The following is a 15,924-nucleotide window of genomic DNA, read 5'->3' as shown; positions in this document are numbered from 1 at the left end:
GTTCCACCTTCGAATGAGAGCATGTATCCCTGCCCCGTAAAATTCTGTTGACTGTTCTTTGAGCCACTTCTTTACTACAGTTTTCACTTACTCGTCACTGGAATAATGTTTACCTCTCAAACCCTCTTTCATGGGGCCGAAGAGATGATAGTCCAGTGACGATGATAGTCCAGTGACGAGAAAGGGACAGCTGTAGTGAAGAAGTGGCTCAGAGAACAGTCAACAGGATTTTACGTGACAGGGATACATGCTCTAATTCGAACGTGGAACATTCTATTGAGAGAAACGGTAATTATGTTGAGAAGTAGGGATGTGATCCACAGAGGACCAACTTTATTTTGATGTATTATACATGTTCCTGTGTCGGTAATTATACCTGTCCTAAACAAAAGTGCATTACTTTTTGATATACCCTCGAATACAAACACACATACACACACATATACATACGTTCATATATGTATATATATATATATATATATATATATATATATATATATATATATATACAGAAGATGGGCTTCCATATAGATTCCGTCTACCAAATTCATTCATAAAAGTCTGGCCCAGCCAGGGCTACAGTAGGAGACGCTGTCCTAAGCTGCCATTCAGTGGGACCGAAATCAAAACCCCTATGGTTGCTAAGCGAACCACTTAATCACATAGCCACGCCAGCGCCTGATATAGTGAATGAATGCAAATAAATACTTGAACAACGAGACATGTCTATTGCAGAATTAGTCAATAGAACTCAAGGTAATTTGTGATGGCCTGCGTTGGGAAATCTTGAATTAGTTTAAAGTAGAGAAGAGGAAACGCCTAACATTTTGGGAAGGTATCTATGAAAGATTCTATGATATATGAGGTTTCTTCTTCCTCGCAACAAACGAATTTCTTCCCTTTTCACGTGTTATTATATATTGACGATGATACCAGGCGAATAGTTTGTAATGGATTATTTGAATCTCTTAAAGCTATTATTTAGCGTTATAAAAGACAGTACTTGTCGAAAACAGCCTAACTCAGTGGTACAGAACATTCGACTAGAATTTGAGATGTCGATTTCGATTCCCTAAGCGTCCTGCTACCCACTTTTTTTCCCCGTCTTCTAAGAGTATTTACCCGATCTTCTAAGCTGTTTTTACAACTCTCCTCCGTTCGAAATTTCTTTTATTTTCCGTAAAATAATAATAGAGATTTTGAAATATTCTCTAAATATAAAATTGGTGATAATAAATTCTTTCTTTGTAATCCCATGTCAGAATGAGCGACAGTAGAATTCCAAAAGTTCTCGTGTGTAGCCAGTTCTATGACAGGAGAAGCGTCGGAAGACCATGGGTCTGATATACTGCGTTTTTCGTCATGATGCCGTGAATAGACAGCTGCAAGATTTTATCCCAGAACGCAAAATCCACAGATGAGACCCCAAAAGACATGTTGTCCGTTGCTATAACAATTCTGCTTCTCCAATGGACTGACCAGTTGTTACTTAAATTATCTACCCGGAAAAGATAACGAAGGTGATCTTAATCGTATTTGAACTCTGTTCGCAGATAACCGCACAGATACCACAAGACAATTCAATTCGACGCATCAGCGACTCCTCTAGTTTACCAATTTGACGGGTAATTCTTATGGAGACAAAACAAAACAAAGATTTTTGGTTTGTTTTTTAAAAAATCATCTGCTCAATTATGCATTTGATAAGCGTCCGGCTCCAGCTGAAAGATAAAGTATTTCTAGATGCAACGGTTACTCTCTCGCTGTGTTGTACGATTCCGATGGCATACAATTTGTTTTGTGTTCATCTCGGATATTCCTTATCTGCTATTCCTTAAAATAGCACTATCTTCTTGTTGATACGTTTATCTCTTCAGTTGCTAGGAACGATGAAGCATGGAAATGTATTTGCAATATAGCATTATATGATATTGGTTATCAGAGCAGCAACGGTTTACTATGTTCTGTTCGTAGGTCCACAATACGATTAATAACAGGAAACGCACACCCACTCAATGCATACGTACATACACATACACACATACACACACAAATATATACAAATATACATATGTGTATATATATATGCAAACATAGAAAGCCATACATAAATACATACATGTGTGTGTGTGTGTGTGTGTGTGTGTGTGTGTGTGTGTGTATGAGAGAGAGAGAAAGAGAGAGTGTGGGGAGAAGAAATCTGATTGCACCTGTAGTTTAGCCATGGTATTTGTTGGATTACAAGAATGGCGGAAAGGATATCAATTCCAGATATTAATTTTCTAGCTGATTTCAGCTACACGTAGCCGCCGAAAATGTTTCATGTATTTTATAAAGATGTTCGTATTTCTTGAAAGACCAGATATAACAGGACTACGATTTAATGACACAGGTGATTTGTTTCTAATATTTTTAGTGTTGTTTCAATGCAAATAAAACAAGCTTTGCTGTAACGAAAAAGTATAGGAATATCTAAAAGCATCTGGATAGCGTCAATAATTATTCTTCAGCAGATACAACCATTGGTAAGAACCAAACCTGGAACCTCTACCTCATCTTGTCATCAGCTACATATATTAAAATACGCATTTGAGATCACACGCTCAATATGCTTAAAATCACGTTGTTTGATGTAAAGCCAGATTCGGAATCTCAATGAAGGACATCATATGGACAGATATAACATCTTCGTCAAAGAAATGCGCAGTCTGAGTTCATGCCGAGGTAGACTACAGCAACAATAAGCGCCAAAAGAGTAATATAAGTATTAATAGTCAGATACGCGCAGTTACAAATGAGCACGAGTGAAGCTTTATACTTTATAAAATCCGACTTGTTAACCTCTTCGTTGTTCATTGAGCTGCTACAGTTATCAACAGATCTTCTTCAAATTGAACCCTACCTTGTTCAAAATGAGGTCAAAATTAGATGTTATTGTCCAAAATAGGCAATACCCAAGAGGAGGCCGCGACGCGCGTGGCGAAAACCTTAAACAATGTAGGGCTATTCATTCAGGGATGACATCACCCTAAATAATGAAGAAGGAATTTCAACCATGTTTCGTGGTCTGCTACCACAACAGCTCCTTTATAGGATCCAGTTAGCTCAAGACATCATCAGGAGGAACCACGTCTGATTTCGGCCCCTACTACTCTACCGTTTTGACGTGGAAACAATGATTATTCTCTTTATAGAGGTTAGTATTAATTTCATTATTTTCTGTAACCACCAAGAAATTGCTTAAAAGCTAAATTATAAATAATGTTTGCTATATTACCTGATTCCAACTATATTCTTTTCTATTCTTTTCTATTCTAATGCCCGGAATTTGGGGGTGGGGGAGTCAGTGGATTAGATCGACCCAGTACGCAACTGGTACTTTATTTATCGACCCCAAAAGAATGAAATGCAAAATCCACGTCGGCGAGATTTGATCACAGAAAATAAAGACAGACGAAATACTGCTAAACATTTCGCCCGGCGTGCTAACGTTTCTGCCAGCTCACCGCCTTAAAATATGAATATACTCATTCTACTCTAGGAAGAAGGCCCAAAATTTTGGGGAAGGGACCAGTCGATTAGATCAACCCCAGAACGGAGCTGGTACTTAATATATCGCTGCTGAAAGGATGAAAAGCAAAGTCGACCTCGGTGGAATTTGAAATCAGAAAGTAAAGACAGATGAAATAAGCATAAGCATTTCACCCGGCGTGCTAACGCTTCTGCCAGCTCACCGCCTTTGATTCCACCTGTATTGGCAACAGAATACTTCCAAAGTTACCCTGATGTATGGTAGGTCAATAATATATATTATTTTATTGCCCACTGGGGACTAAACACAGAGAGGTAAACAAGGAGAGACAAAGAGATTAAGTCGATTACATCGACCCCGGTGCGTAACTAGTACTTATTTAATCGACCCCGGAACGCTGAAAAGCAAAGTAGACCTCGGTGGAATTTTAACTCGGAACGTAACGGCAGACAACATACCGCCAAGTATTTCGCCCGGCGTGCTAACGCCTCTGCCAGCTCTCCGCTTTTGATTCCACCTCTATTATTTTCTACTCTAGGCACAAGGCCCGAAATTGGTGAGGGGGGGGAGCAGTCGATTAGATCGACCTCAGTACACAACTGGTACTTAATTTATCGACCCCGAAAGAATGGAAGGCAAAGTCGACGTCGGTGGAAATTGAACTCAGAAAGTAAAGACAAACGAAATAACCCTAAGCATATCGCCCAGCGTGCTAACGCTTCTGCCAGCTCACCACCTTCGATTCTACCTGTAGTGTCAAAAGAATATTTCCAAAGTTACGCTGATGAATGGCGGTTCAATAATATATGCTTCTTATTATAATATAAGATAAATAATATAGGCTTTTTATTTACCCAGAACGGCATTGTGAGTTATACCCTGCGTTAATCTGTATTTGAATACCTTTTATGTATAATGTTATCCGTTAGAAGCAACATATTTGCATATTCTTTCGTTATTTATGTTTTTGATGTTTGCTTGCATACCAATGGTTACTTTTTTCAATTTCCTGGCGCCGATGCTAAACAAGGCAGTGTTTGAAACTAATTTATCAATATTCAAAGTTTACTTATCATATCTGTGGAATCATTGCTGTTACGTTTGCAAAAGAATTCATGCTGGCAGATATGCAATACACGAACAAACCAGTTGCATCACGTGTCAATATTTTTAATGAAATTAATACTCTGAAATATATTTCATTACACAGCTATATGTAAATGTCATTTCAGTTTAGAAGATGTGCTATGTTAACGTATAGAAATATTAAGAGAAGCAAGAATCGTCTTCAGCAATGTTTATTTATAACACTAAACATGATTAATTTACATAATGCACGATTTGGAAAATTTGTTTTATGTAGGAAACAGAAATATAGAATTTCAAAGGATAAGATCTGAAAGATTTCTACATTAAAACATAGGTGACAGTTACGACAGAATTAATCACTTAGAGAGACAGTTGAAGTTTGAATATAAACTCACGAAGTTTATCTACAGAAACATTGTTTTCTGTCTGCAATATGGTGTAACCCACAAGACACCTCAATTCCGTTTTATAGAAAAACCAAGATGTTTCAAACTTTTCCCATGAAAATTTTAGTTGCGAAAATTAAACTTTTCTTTTGTAATTCATACCGTTTATCACACACTAACGTCATAGATGCTTAGCAGAATATTATCAAAATTATTATTATTATTATTATTATTATTATTATTATTATTATTATTATTATTATTATTATTATTATTATTATTATTCACCAACGGCAAATATCTTTAGTCAATATTACAAATAATAATAGTAATAATATTCGTCAGTGATATGGCTTTTGAAGTTAAAAATTCTAGGTGAAATTGCGAGAGGCCATCTACTATGAATTAGTAGCACCGGATGAAACATTTATACTAACATTAAAGAGATACAGGTATAGATCTGTGCATTAAGAATAAATACTATTTTATTCAAAAACGTCCTATTATATACATTTCCCGCAGCTTATATTTGTTGTTCCATGTGCATGTTTCCGCCTAGATATGACTTTATACCGACGCATTATGTGAATATATGAGTATATAAAAGCATATATTTGTTACTTTATAAAGTTTGAACTAATATATATATATATACACATATATATAGGATTCAATTTTATGCTACACTAATACTACACTAATACTAAATGTGTAAACTTTGAATTTAGAACTTTACAGAGCCAATGTAAAGGATTAAACCCAATGAAATCATAAATAACTAAAGCTAATTACACATTCACTGCCTACAAACTTCATCTACGTACGCCATTTTTGTGAACCACTGATAGACAAAACAACCCCATGACCTAAGGCTGGCACATCTAAATATACACACTTGTTTACAAAGTTTTATACGTATGAATAAATTCTAAACAACAATATAACCCTAGCTTTAATCAATAAAGAGTTTTCATCAAAACATCTTTCCATCTCAACCCACCCTACGAACGAGTTACCATTCACATGAGCCAACATAGTCTCATGATGGCTTAGCTGGCTCAAACGTTGAAGTCAATGTCAATAATATTCTTGTTAAAGAATAAAACATGTACACTACACATGGGGAATAATTCTTCAGGTTAATGTTAATTTGTTTATATTATAACTGAATCTAAAAACATATATATATATATATATATATATATATATATATATATATATATATATATATCGATATAAATAGAAAGACAGACAGACAGATGGACGGACAGACTGACAGACAAATAGATAGATAGGTAGATAGATAGATAGATAGATAGATAGATAGATAGATAGACAGACGAACGGACAGACAGACAGGCATACAGATATATAGATAGATGACACATATATAGATTGATTGATTGGTAGACAAATAGATATATAGGCAGGCACATAGAAGGACGGACAGGCAGACACACAGACAGACAGACATAGATAGATAGATAGTTATCCATCGAGAAATACGTATAGGCATTCAGTTATTGCATCAATTCCGTTTACTTCTTGGAATTAATATGTGAAGTAGCTGAGTATCTCTAAGAAGCATGTACCTTTAATGTAATATGTAACAAGTATCAATAAGATGCAGATGAGCAAGATTCGTACCGTTCATCTGACAACGGTTTTCCGCGCGTTTTCCACTTCCATATTTCGATCAAAACACTGTGGCAATCAACACTATGGTGATGCTTGCAACAAGGGAGATGTACTTGGCAAAGAATAGCCGAGAGAGTGGAAGAGGTATTAATCGGTTGACTCGTTTAGTCTAGTATAGAAGGCGGCGAGTTGGCACAAACGTTAGCACGCCGGGCGAAGTGCTTAGCGGTATTTCGTTTGTCTTTACGTTCTGCGTTCAAATTCCGCCGCGGTCGACTTTGCCTTTCATCCTTTCGGAGTCAATAAATTAAGTAGCAGTTGCGTCCTGGGGGCCAATCTAATCGACAGGCCCCGTCCCCCAAAATTTCGGCCCTTGTGCCTTGAGTAGAAAAGATTTCGTCTAGTATACAATTATATCATAGAAAGATTTGAACTCAGAACGCAAGCCGCCTCAACGAATGGTTCTAGGCAGATGGTCCGATGTTCTTTACAGTTCTACTAAGTCTCGGTTGATACTTTTCTTTCAAACCCGAGAGTATATAAAAGATAGAATTTGAACTTACAGCGCTGCGAATCAGAACAAATATTGAAAATCTGCCGCCGTAATGGCTTGCCAACTATTTAACAGCAAGTCAAATTTAATAAACTCATCTCATTTGTGTAAAGATATGGAGATATTTTTAAACGAAATTTCCATGTACAAATATAAACCAAATCTGCATTTTGCTCACTGTTTAAATAAAGCTCGACTTTAAGTCTCAAGCAGTCCCTAAATGAATAATACATATTACACAGTTACCAGATTTGAGACATTTCGTTAGTAAATATTTGTTGCTTCTTTTTTCATCTTAAAAACCCAAGTATTGATATTTATTTGTGCGTGTAAATTGGTATGTGTCATATATATATATATATATATATATATATATATATACATATATATATGTGTGTGGGGGGGGGGGGTCAGCGGAATCGTCTTAGGAGTAATGAGCATATTTTCGCTAATTGTTTTAGGCGCCTGGAAGTCGCAAGCAATCATTGATACTCTAGTGCCATCCCACGCTTGATTCAGCAGACATCGTAGTTGTGAAAGCTGGCGGAAGAAAGGGCTGCACCAGAAATAAGTTGACGCATATTTTCAGCTGAATACAGTGGATTAAAGGGAAATGATGCACCTTGCCAAATGTTACAGCCACTTCGCTTTCCAAACACCAAGCAGTACACACATACATACATCATGTGATCTCGTGACCGATCTGACTATCAGATGTTTTACATATCGATGCTCACAGTGCGCTTTTTGCATTGTTTTAGCCTTCAAATGACGCCACCTCGCTGGCTAGGCGAGTGGACTGACAGCCCCACCTACCATCACGATCGAAAGCGGGACTAGAGCCAGGAGAAATAAAGTGCTTTGCTCAAGAACACAATGTGCCACAGAGACAGAGAATCGAACCCACGATCTAGCGACTGTGAGTGCGACTGCATAACCACTTGGCCACGCACCGTCATATATGCTTAAATTAAATTCATGCATACATAATTCCAATGAAGGAGTCTTGCACCTACGTTAGAAACCGGTTCTTTCTCTATTGACAAAGCCTCTTGAAAGAAAACATACATACCTACATAGATACATATATACATACGTACATCCATCCATCCATCAGTCCATACATACATACATACATACATACATACATACATACAAACAAACAAAAATACCCTGTTGTTGATGTTGAATTTCCAATGAAGGAGCACTGGATCTAGGTTAGAAATCGGTTCTTTCTCTATTGACAAGAACTCTTGAAATATATTGAATACATACATACAGTCTCTGACTGTCACATTGTATTACCGAGAGAATATCTGCTGAACAATAACGAAAATTAATACATTGCGTGTAAGGCTCAAAAATGAGAGGAACCACATTTTCAAAGGAAGAATAGCTGAGCAGGTACTCTCAGTCTCATGTGACACAAGAGGGGCTGGGCTGTCCCAGATAAACGCAAGCTTGCAGAAACAAGCATCATAGCAGCAGAAAACAATGTATGGATACGTTTCCCGTAAGTAAGAGAGAGCGAGAGAGAGAGAGAGAGAGAGAGAGAGAGAGAGAGAGTAGAACAGCAGCATTGATAGCGTTGACATGAAGAGAAGACACTTCTGGACCTGCAATTGATACATTACATCCCACCAAGAAGGATACCCCTTCACTCTCGAAGAATAGGTGATAGCTACGAAATGCCTGATAAACAAGTTAGACAAAAATACAATCAAACATCTACGTTGAGATAGAAAATAGCTATGCTATTGAAAATGTCACTAACACCATCAGCAGCGGCGACAACCACATGTCTACGAGATATTATCTACGCCTGAGGCATGATGGTTTCAGGAATAATTGATGTGACGTATACGTTAAAGACATGCCCAAACCGAAATATATTCGTACGTTTCAAGACAAGATTAAAGTGGAAACACCTGCAATCCGGTGCAAACACAATAGACCTGGTACCGTTCTGTGGGACAGGAACAAACACCTTTTATAGAAAACAGCTGCCCACCGGATGTGAATGTACCATCAAGAGTCCAGGTAAAAAGGAACATTTTAGGTGAATTAAGCTGGAACTTACAAATATTGCACCCTGCCAATCAATTTTCGGTTGTACGTACCGTCATAGGTGCGTAGGGCTTTGTACCTAGAGTTTTAGATAAAAATCTGCAATTAGTAGGATTTTCGAAGAAATAGCAATAGAAATTGATGCGCATTTTCCGTATCCCATATGTTAGCTGCATAAGGACTTGTAAGATATTGCAGATATTTCTCCCCTGAAATTCTTTAGATGAACAGATGCACGCACTTGGGTGTGTATATCGATAGCTCAACCAACAGACCGACTCAACCACATATTTACGAAAGACGGGGAACTTTCTTACCTCAAAAAGTCTTGTCGCTTGTTCAGTAACCGGCTTTGACTCTCTTAAGTACTTCAATGATTTTCAAAGCAAAGCATTATACACACACACACACACACACACACACACACACACACACACACACACACACACAAACACACACACACACACACACACACATACATATATATATATATATATATATATATATACTCTTTCTCTCCTCTCTCTTACTCTCTTCTCTCGTACTCCCCCCTCTCTCACTCTTACTCTCTACACTCTTCCTCTCCTACTCTCTACACTCTTACTCTCTTACTATCTCACCCTTACTCTCTTACTATCTTACTCTCTCACCCTTACTCTCTCACTCTCTTCCCCTCTCTTTCTCTTCCTCTCCCCTCCCATACCCATCCTCCCCCTCTCTTACATCCACCTTCCCCTTCTCCCTCCTCGTCAACACCCTCTCATAAGCTCATCCCACCACACCCCAACACACTCCTACTCTACCTTCCCACTCCACCCCATCCAATTCCTTACACCCACCACCCACCCCTACCCACAGACCCCTACCTCTACCCCACCCTCAGCCTAACCCACACTCCACCTATGCCTTCCCCACCTCCCAACACCCTCACATCACACCACACCAATACCCTCGCATCACACCACGCACACCACACCAATACCCTCGCATCACACCACGCACACCACACCAATACCCTCGCATCACACCACGCACACACTACAACTGACCAACTACTTTCTCCCTTTCTCCCTTCCCCATTTTCACACTACATACGTCAAGATCACCAGCATTCTACCTCCCACACACAGCCCCTCGTTCCCGATCACCGTTTGTTATCTCCCCCTTTCTTAGCTCTCCTGAAATAAGAATTTCCAACTTCCGGTCAGTCATTGTTATGATCGGCCATTATTATGATTGACCGTTGACTGAACACTATTCAATTTTTTTTCTCCATGTTTTTCTCCTTGTCTCCGTATTCTTTCTGTTGAAGAGCGTAGCTCGAAACGTCAAAGACTTTCCGTATTCCCGAGCGTCAGACATCCAGAGCCTCTATACAGTGATCTCCCACGACGATGGGCTGCGTGCCCTGAAGTTTTTTCTAGACCAACGCCCCAACCCACAACCCGACACCTCCACACTCATTCGTCTGGCCGAACTTGTCCTATCTCTCAACTGCTTCTCGTTCGCGGGAGATATCTACCAGCAGTCCTCGGGAGTGGCCATGGGGACGAGAATGGGCCCCAACTACGCGAACCTCTACGTTGGTTATGTTGAGGCCCAAATATTCTCCAGTTTCACTGGTCCCACTCCCGAACTATACGGTCGGTATATCGACGACTGTATCGGTGCCACCTCCCTCTCCCGCGAACATCTTGACTCGTTCCTCTCTTTCGTTCAGTCTTTCCATCCTGCCCTCCACTTCTCCTGTACTGTCTCTGACACCTCTGTCCCCTTTCTCGACATTTCGGTCAGCATCTTCCACTCCGCCCTTAGCACCTCCATCCACTACAAACACACAGACTCACACTCCTATCTCAACTTCTCCTCCTCCCACCCTAGACACACAAAACTTTCTATCCCCTATTCCCAATTCCTCCGTCTACGCAGACTTTGTAGCGACAGCCATGACTTTGAGACTCAGTCTCAACTCATGGCTCACCACTTTAGCCTGCGTGGATATCCACCCACCACCATCCACACCGCCCTTGCCAGAGCACGTTCTGTGGACCGTGCATCTGCTCTCTCCCCCCGAACCCGCCCTGCCGTTTCCCGCCTCCCTTTTCCCCTCACCTACCATCCCACCACCCTACCCCTCCAACGCTCCATTCTCCGAGCTTTTCGGCGCCTCCAGTCCGACCACTCCACCTCCCACATCTTCCCTAATCGACCCCTCCCCTCCTTCAAACGAGCCCACAACCTACGGGACCGCTTGGTCCACAGCTTCTTCCCCAACCCAACCTCCCAACCTGGCTCGTTCCCCTGCTCCCGCCCACGCTGCCGCACTTGCCCTTACCTCTCCAACACCACCCTCCTCACCAGCACCCATCACCGACCCTATCGCATCACCGACTCCTTCACCTGCACGTCTACCAACATCATATATTGCCTCTCCTGCTCTCTCTGCCAATCCCTGTACATCGGACAAACGGGGCGCCGCCTGGCCGACCGATTCGCGGAACACCTCCGAGATATCAACGTCGGCAATGACACCCCGGTGTCACGCCACTTCCGTTCTGCCGGCCATTCCTTGCGGCAACACCTGTCTGTGCTTGGATTGTCCATGCACAGGGGCCATCCGGACTCCCGTTTGCGCCGTGAACAGGGATTAATTTTCTATCTTCGCTCCTTTGCGCCACATGGGCTCAACTCCCCTCCCCTCTTCATCTAACCCCCTCCTCCTGTCTCTCACCCCCACCCTCCCTCCTACCACCCATCTCTCCCCTCCCCCACCTCCTGCTCCGAGTCCTACTTCTTTGTACGTCTCTTCACCTCTCTTCATACTTCTCTCCACTCCCACTTCTCTTCACCCCTACTATTTCTCTCCTCTCTCTTACTCACTTCTCTCGTACTCCCCCCTCTCTCACTCTTACTCTCTACACTCTTACTCTCCTACTCTCTACACTCTTACTCTCTTACTCTCTCACCCTTACTCTCTTACTCTCTTACTCTCTCACCCTTACTCTCTCACTCTCTTCCCCTCTCTCTCTCACTCTCTTTCTCTTCCTCTCTTTCTCCCCCCATACCCCCTCTTCCTTCTCTCTCACTCTCTTTCTCTTCCTCTCTTTCTCTTCCTCTCTTTCTCTTCCTCTCTTTCTCTTCCGCTCTTTCTCACCCCCATACCCACCTTCCCCTCTTTCTCTCCCCCCATACCCACCTTCCCCCTCTCTTAATCCACCTTCCCTCTCTTATACCCACCCTCTCTCCTCTCTTCCTCTCCCCTCCCATACCCATCTTCCCCCTCTCTTACATCCACCTTCACCTTCTCCCTCCTCGTCAACACCCTCTCATAAGCTCATCCCACCACACCCCAACACACTCCTACTCTACCTTCCCACTCCACCCCATCCAATTCCTTACACCCACCACCCACCCCTACCCACAAACCTCTACCTCTACCCCACCCTCAGTCTAACCCACACTCCACCATGCCTTCCCCACCTCCCAACAACCTCACATCACACCACACCAATAGCCTCGCATCACACCGCACACACACTACAACTGACCAACTACTTTCTCCCTTTCTCCCTTCCCCATTTTCACACTACATACGTCAAGAACACCAGCATTCTACCTCCCACACACAGCCCCTCGTTCCCGTTCACCGTTTGTTATCTCCCCCTTTCTTAGCTCTCCTGAAATAAGAATTTCTAACTTCCGGTCAGCCATTGTTATGATCGGCCATTATCATGATTGACCGTTGACTGAACACTATTCAATTTTTTTTCTCCGTGTTTTTCTCCTTGTCTCCGTATTCTTTCTGTTGAAGAGCGTAGCTCGAAACGTCAAAGACTTTCCGTATTCCCGAGCGTCATACTAATATATACTTTTGTTATTTACACCACCTGTCCTCGTCTGTTGTTATTATTTGTATATTCTCCCATATATATATATATATATATATATATATATATATATATATATATATATATATATATATATATACACACATATATATGAGTGCGTGTGTCTCTGTGGTTGTGTGTGTGTGTGTGTATACATGTACATATATATATGTACATGCATCGTGTATGGCTGTTCATGTATGGAAAATGGAGATCACCTGCCCTTGTGGGATAAAGTTATAATAATAGATAAAGAACACCACTGCAAACGGCGAAAACTAAAAGAAGCTGCACATATGCTAGGACAAAACAGCCTCCTAAGCAGACCGAGTGCAGATATGAGTAGTATGTGTGGTTAGTAAGAAAGTTACTTACCACACAGCCATTCCTGCGCCTATACATAAGGATATTTAATAAAAATCATAAGTAAATGTAGGCTGGAAAAACTGATTGAAATATATATGCCATGGAGAAGGAGAGATAAATGCACTCAATACATTTAATAGGAGTTGCATATATTATTTGAAACCGTTCGATTCAGTTCCGATTTACTTCAAGTTTCGAAGGGTTTCAGCAGGAACCTGACTACTTCGGTCTTTGGATTGCAGGACGAAGAGGTACAGGCGGTGCAAGATAGCTACCAGATGCTGGATTGCTATTGGATAAACCGGCTCACATGAGGCTTTAAACTAATATTGTCAAAAAAAAATATAAGTTCCTTAGCGACAACAATTCCATCAGAAAGGGCCGAAAAGCTGTCGGCGTCAGTGTGTCTGGATATGGCGGCCAGTTAGTATGAGTCAGTGTGTGTATGTATGTGTAGGTGTACACGCGCATATATATATATATATATATATATATATATATATATATATATATATATATATATATATATATATATATATATATAAATATACAGGGATTAGCAATTGAGTTGCTTCTCCAACATACTGAAAATTTAGAAATAGCAGTCAAAGAACTACTGATTCCAAACTACAAATTTTCTCCAAAGTGGATGGCGATATTTATGGCACACATAGAACAAAAAACCGGAGGGAAAAGCGTAAACAAGCCAAGCTTTTAGTTAATTGGATACGAATCGTTTCATGGTTAAGTGAATAGAAATTTCACTATTCCAATCTTCAGTCTCAATATTCTGATAAATTTGAAAGTGTCTCTAAAAAAAATTCACGGTAATCTTTGGCCATACGACACCAAAAATCAACGATAAGAAAGGCACTTACGAATTCATCGGCTAGCGAGTTCAGGCACCTCACGCACATGGAATAGATTTCTTTGAGGTGAGGTGCCTGAACTCGCTAGCCGATGAATTCGTAAGTGCCTTTCTTATCGTTGATTTTTGGTGTCGCATGGCCAAAGATTACCGTGAATTTTTTTTAGAGACACTTTCAAATTTATCAGAATATTGAGACTGAAGATTGGAATAGTGAAATTTCTATTCACTTAACCATGAAACGATTCGTATCCAATTAACTAAAAGCTTGGCTTGTTTACGCTTTTCCCTCCGGTTTTTTGTTCTATGTGTGCCATAAATATCGCCATCCACTTTGGAGAAAATTTGTAGTTTGGAATCAGTAGTTCTTTGACTGCTATTTCTAAATTTTCAGTATGTTGGAGAAGCAACTCAATTGCTAATCCCTGTATATTTATAATGATAAATAGTCGTACCGATAAAGGTTTTTTTCATACTGAACTACTTGGCAGAATTGTTAATTATTAATTCTATTATTAATTGACGATTCTCTGCCCTTATTCTTGTATATATATATATATATATGTGTGTGTGTGTATATATATATATAGATATATATATATATATATATATATATATAAAAAAATAGGGTAAAAAATCATATATTAATTAATATGGATTAATCGATATTAATTAATATATGATTTTTTACCCTATTTTTTAATAATATATTAACCATTACCGAGTTCTCATACTGGATATATGCGACGCAGTAAATATTTTCTGCAGACATACTCCTGGAATTAGCGCGCCAAAACGAAGACTTTTGAATTTTACCATTAAGCCGTAATTAGCAGAACCATATACACGCACACCTATGGCGGTGGGCAACTTTGTATAGGCTTCTGATGACTATGGTTACATTACAAATCAGGCTGAAGAGAAATAGACAGTCGGTAAGATTGTTAAATTTTGAAACCGGTCCCTGTTTAATAATGATTTTTTTCGGTGATTTTAAATGTCTTGCCCGCTTACGTTTTGGTATCCCGCTATGTTTCATGTTGAGAACAATTTAGGTCTTAATAGACACAAGATGTGATCTATTTCTAGCACATTGAATGTCCACGTTAGTGGTCAACGTTATATATAAATATATATATATACATATATATATATATATATATATATATATATATATATATATATATATATATATATAAATATTTATAATATATATACATACATATATATTAATGCAAAAATATTAATAATATATATATATACATATATACTAATACAGTACATATATATATATATATATATATATATGTATATATATACGTGTAAACTCATGCGCATATACACGCGCGTGCGCAAACACACACGCGAAAACACAAGCATACATACATACATATACGCATATATATGTACACACGCACGTACGCATTCACACACTCACAAACGCACATGCGCACAAACACACATACATATACATGCATGCATATATAGATGTTTGAATACGTTGATGTGGCTTGTATATGTGTACGTGTGTGTGTGTG

Source organism: Octopus bimaculoides, chromosome 5 (assembly GCF_046866305.1).
Source record: "Octopus bimaculoides isolate indiv1 chromosome 5, ASM4686630v1, whole genome shotgun sequence".
NCBI classification, from domain to species: domain Eukaryota; kingdom Metazoa; phylum Mollusca; class Cephalopoda; order Octopoda; family Octopodidae; genus Octopus; species Octopus bimaculoides.
Note: the sequence above shows the minus strand (reverse complement) of the source record.